Source organism: Epinephelus moara, chromosome 11, assembly GCF_006386435.1.
Source record: "Epinephelus moara isolate mb chromosome 11, YSFRI_EMoa_1.0, whole genome shotgun sequence".
In the NCBI taxonomy this organism is placed as follows: Eukaryota; Metazoa; Chordata; class Actinopteri; order Perciformes; family Serranidae; genus Epinephelus; species Epinephelus moara.
This window is the reverse complement of record NC_065516.1, coordinates 1337163-1343275: the sequence shown is the minus strand read 5'-3', so window position 1 is coordinate 1343275 and position 6113 is coordinate 1337163.

The following is a 6113-nucleotide window of genomic DNA, read 5'->3' as shown; positions in this document are numbered from 1 at the left end:
CGGATTACTGTTAATTTATTATGCTGATCTGTTCTGTACGACATCTATTGCACGTCTGTCCGTCCTGGAAGAGGGATCCCTCCTCAGTTGCTCTTCCTGAGGTTTCTACCGTTTTTTTTCCCCATTAAAGGGTTTTTTTGGGGAGTTTTTCCTGATCAGCTGTGANTCCTCAGTTGCTCTTCCTGAGGTTTCTACCGTTTTTTTTCCCCATTAAAGGGTTTTTTTGGGGAGTTTTTCCTGATCAGCTGTGAGGGTCCAAAGGACAGAGGGATGTCGTATGCTGTAAAGCCCTGTGAGGCAAATTGTGATTTGTGATATTGGGCTTTATAAATAAAATTGATTGATTGATTGATTGATTAAAGTGAGTGGAGGATGAAAGTGGGGGAGGAGAGACAGAGGTAGCAGAGTTCAGAGTTTCAGATCTTAAAAAGTTGTGAAATAATTTCCAACTTGATCATTTAAAGTTGAATCAGGAGGCTAAAAAGGAAAGATTTTCTACTATTGAAACACTCATTTTATAATATCCACTTCCAGCATCTGCATATCTTTTGAAAATGTGTAAGTAAAAGGAGGCAAAAGCACATGGAGGACAAGTGGCAGTTATGCTGTTGCACTTCTTTTTAATCAGTCAATCCAGCTATAATTACTATAATTGTATAGCACATTTCATAAAGGTTTGTTCAGTTTAAAGTGCTTCATAGATGACTAACAAAAAGACAGAACAAGTATAGAACGTAAAAACAAAAAAATTACAAAAACAATTCAACAATTAGAAATCAGCACACACAACACAATAAAATAGAATAAAATTAATTTAAAAGCTATAAAAACAGTAATAGAAGTATAGAGTGAAAGAAAAACTAGGTGTAAGAACTAGATAAAATAGAATAAAAAGACAAAGGCAAAAATGAATATGATGACAATACAAACAAAAAGTTGATGAGAGGGATAATATATACATGGGCAGTAGCTCATAGGGACTTGGTTTGGGAACTGGAGGGTCACCGGTTAAAGTGTGTGGACTGATCTCTCCGTTTAATAGATAGGTCATTTTTGTGCATGTGTGTGTATTTCAAGTCTGTGTGTATACAACAACAGTGAAAAAAATGAATTTCCCCTGAGGGGATTAAAAAAGTATACTCTTCTTCTAAATGTTTAATACGTGTTAGACTAAAAACTAGATAAAAAAGATTAGACAGACAAAACAAAGTCTATAAGTGATAAGTACATAATGCCTATAAACCACTGCCAATCAATAGCCTGTTTAGATAGGTTTTAAGTTTGTGTTTGGAGATTCACAGGCAGACTGTTCCAACCATTTGGAGCATGACAGCTAAAAGCTGCCTCACCAGGTTTTAGTCCTCTTAGTGTTGTTCTGCCTATGTTTCCTGTTTTTGGAAAGCCACTTTGTATTTTGGGTAATGCCTCTTTTGGATGCTATGAATGTAAATCCAAAAAAGACTTAGTGCAGAAACTAGAAACTGGATTCACAAAAATATAAAGTGAGTGTTAAATAAGTTAAAAATTTTACTCATGGCAGAAAGTTAATACAGTACGCCCAACAGTAGAGTTAGTATGTTATATTGTCCTTCTTTTTTTTAGAAAGGAGGATTTTTTTTTTAGAATGATTTGAGAGGATGTCAGACTTCAGTCTTCTCAAAGTAGTTTTAATGTATGGTATAGGCATAAGATGGGGGGCCCGTTCTACTTTTTAAAATCACCTTTGAATGTTCTATGAAAAAAACTGTGAACAGTACATTTTATATTTCAACAAAAATAGAAATCAGTGAAAATATATAAACCAAAGAGAAGAACATAAAAACCTGGAAGGAGGTTTCTCTGCTCCTCGTCACTGATGAGTGAAGTCAAAGTAGGTTTATTTTGGTAATCTATACCGTCAAAAGTTGAAGCCACACCAGTGATGGTTATTAATAGCTCCACAGGCTCTGACCACACTGCACCCAGCCCAGGCTGCCCTGTACTCACTGAATTCCTCATGTAATTTAACATCCAGAGACTCTGAAAACACTCCAAAAGCAGAGAAACTGAGCTGAGGGTTACAGTAATGTAGGAGTGCACGCTGAAACCGTACAATCAGGAGTTCAGTTTAACTGCTTAAAGACACAGAGAGAGACCAGCGTGCAGACAACACACTGGCCTCTGTTAATTCTGTCTGTCAGAAGGAACACGGCTTCATGCTAAATGAGCCTTCACAACATCAACCTCTGAGTCCAGAGTCTTTCTTCATTTCTTTTTGCTAATGTGGTGCTTTGGTGTAAAATCTGATACCAGCCAGTCTGTGTTGTCTACAGAATTGGAAGACGTACTCAGATCTTTCAATGAAACAAAAGTAGCAATAAAAAAGTGTACAAATACTCTGTAAGAAGTAAAAGGCCTCTATTCAAAACGAAGTAAAAGGACAGTATTAGTATTGGCTTCAAAATATTCTTTAAGTAGCTAAAGTAAATGCATTGATGCATTAATCACCTAAAGGTTGCAGCTGGTAAAGGTGGAGCTCATTTCAACTATGTAATATAATGCTGGGTAGTTTATAAATTTACTGCAATTATCAGTAAGTATTAAGTTACAAAAATACTTCATAATCTATTTGTTAGTTATATTTTGTATTATTAATCTAAATCTGCATAGTAACTAATGTCAGATATATGTGGCGGATTAAAAAGTACATTTTTTTTTACCTCTGAGATGTCTTTATACTTCTCTAATAAAGTGACAGAAAATGGAAATACTCAAGTAAAGTGCAAGTACCTCAAAATTGGACTTAAGTGTGTTTGAATAAATGTAGTTAGTTACTTTCCAACACTGTGCATCTCTTGTCCTCCCCACCAGCCACAAAAGAAAACAGAAAAATATACACAATAGTGCTTCTAAATTAACACTCACTATATGGCAAACACACTATGCCGATGACATCCAGCTCTACATCTCCACTACATCCATCACCCCTGAAGCTCACTCCACTCTGACCACCTGCCTCAACATCATCAAGTCCTGGATGCAAGCCAACTTCCTCAAACTGAACTGGGAAAAACCTGACATGACCATCATCCCGTCCCAAATCCCTCACCAAAACCACTTACAACTTCTGCCTCACCATTTTTAATTTCACTCTGCATTCCTCACCACACATCCGCAACCTCAGAGTTATTTTCAACAACAACCTCTCCTTTGAAAAACATGTCAGTCAAATCACCAGTACTGCCTTCTTCCACCTAAAAAACAAAGCTCATGTCCACACATCACTCTCCCCCTCTGCTGCTGAAACTCTGATCCATACCTTCATCACATCCAGAATTGAAACTCCAATGCATCCAGAATTCTGCTGCCCGTCTGCTCAACCATTCCTGCTCCCGTGATCACATCACCCCTGTCCTTCAGAACCTCCACTGGCTCCCTGTCCCACAAAGCATCCAATTCAAAGTTCTTCTCATCCCTCATAAAGCCCTCCATGACCAGGCTCCCTCCTACCTCACTGACCTACTCCACTGCCACACTCCCTCCCGCAGCCTCCGGTCCTCTGATGCCAACCTCCTGACTCCACCACTCAGGACCAAGCACTGGACCTGGGGTGACAGTGCCTTCTCCATAGCCGCCCCCTCCCTCTGGAGCTCTCTTCCCAAACACATTCGAGACTGCACTGACCTCTCCCAGTTCAAATCACTCATCAAAACACATCTTTTCAAAACAGCTTTTAATGTGTGAATGATACTGTGTGAATCTTATTGTATTCTATTTTATAGTCGTTTTAAACTCATACAAAGTGTCTTTGAGTACCTTGAAAAGCGCTCTATAGATAAAATGTACTATTATTATTATTATTACAATTAACCAGCGGAAACTTCTCCTGGCTAGAATTCCTTTAATGTTCATTGTTCAAGAAGTTTTTACCATGACTCGAATTATCCTCACAGGTCTCTTCCTCTCCAAAATAAACCTACCGGCTGATTAAAACTGATAAAAACACTGAATAAAGCAGTTTTGTGTTACAAATCAGTGTTTTGTTTTGTGATGGTGGCCGATGCAAAAATGTCAAAGACACTATGTAGAGCCAGTGTTTGGTTTGTTCATTCTAGGCTACTGTAGAAACATGGCGGTGCAACATGGCGATCTCTGTAGACGAGGACCTGCTCCCTGTGTAGATATAAAAGACGCATTCTTAGGTAATGAAAATACGAGGATTCTTATTTTCAGGCGATTATACACTAAAGAAGACATACTTATTATATTTCATTTCTGCCAGTATATCTCCCTAAATACTACACACTGGTCCTTTAATTTAGCAGCTCTATCCCAGATTTCCTGAATACTTCAAAGAAGAGTTCAACATTTTGGGAAATACTGATTCGCCTTCTTGTTCAAATTTTTAAGCGTGTTATATTGACAGAAAACCAAATTGGACCTCAAAAAAGTGCATTAAAAAATCTGAAATGTGCGATAAAGAGACACTGACACACTGAGATACTGCATGTGTGTCCTTTGAGATTTTCTCTTCATGTTTGTGTTTTTTTGTGCCTCTACAGACCAGGACTGAACAGTGAGTGGCAGGTGAGCAGTTAGGTAAAAGGTTAGTGTAAGGTCACAGTGTCCTGGCCAGTTAAAGAGCTTAGCTTTGAGGCCACGCCCTCTCATCAGTCACCTGACTTGGCAACATAACAGAGAGGCCAGTGTGGATCCTGTGGAAGAGATTATAAAACCAGCAACATGTAGTCAGTCTGTACTCTTTCACACTCTCATAACATTATTCTGAGCTGTAAAACCAACAGGAGGTGCAGCCCAAATTCAAATTCAAAAATCTGATTTCCTCATGTCTTTAGATTGGAGCTGTTATTATCTGGATTATGTCATCTTAACACTGAAAGGATTTCAGCTACACACCTGTAAAGATTCGTGACTGTATCTTGGACGATTGTTGACTAAGCCAGTCCATGGACACACAGACATATAAACACCTCAGGGTTACTACACATATTTACCTCTGACTTTTCAAAACTTTTCCGTAACTTTTCCATATTTTACTGCTAGCGTTGCTAATTTTACTCACTCATTTGACAGCATAAATTCAAAACTTGTCCAAAACACTACATATGCTGTGATTGGCCTAAATAAACTCTTTTAAATGGCTGTATTTGGGTATTAGTTTTGAGATGGTCACTTTTTAATTTGGGTTTTAATGATATAAATTAGGATGGTGGATGCAGAGAACAGACCAACAAAATTAAAATCTCTTTGTCAGTTATCATAAAAACAATAATCCCCTCTGTAAGTGAGACAGTCAGAGGGTCCTGGGCCAGGTTAGAAAAGGTCAGGAGGGTCTAGATGTTCTATTGTAGGAGTCTTCAGCTAAAGCTGCTGAGATAATCACAGCTGAACGGTTGAACCTTATTCATGTGTCGGTTAAACTGCAGTATTAGGTAATGATAATCGGATGATCCAACATGTATCCGTTCTCTGACACCATTATCAGTTATGACCAGCTTGTCTGTCCACCACAGACTTACTTTAAATCATGCTAGCTCCACAGCGCTGGGGACATCGGTTGGTGGGCCAGTCCACCACTTTGGTCCAGATCTCAACAACTACTGGATGGATTGGTGAGGACTTTGGCACAGACATTCATGGTCCCCAGAGGATGAATCCTTAAGACTTTGTTGATCGTCTGACTTTTCCTGTGGCGCCACCATGAGGTTGACATCTGGGGTTTCAAGTAAAACATCTCAACAACTGGATGGGCTGACATGAATTTTGATGCACACATTCAGGTCCCTCTCAGGATAAATTACGATTGCTGACTGTGATCTGATTTCCTCTAGCGACACCATCAGGTCAAAATTTAAATCAAGTAACCAAGGTTTATAACCAAATAGTTGTAAAACTAATGACATTCCCATCAGCCTTGGCTGTGCTTTGTGTTTAGTGCTACTTAAACATTAGCATTCTAACACACTAAACTAAGATAGTGATCATGGTAAACATCGTGTTAGCATTGACATTGTGAACTGTTAGCATAGGGATGTTAGCATTTAGCTCAAAACACCAATAAAGATGCAGTTTGACTGAGTGATTTCTCGGAAATTGAGTGCAGAACGAGCACT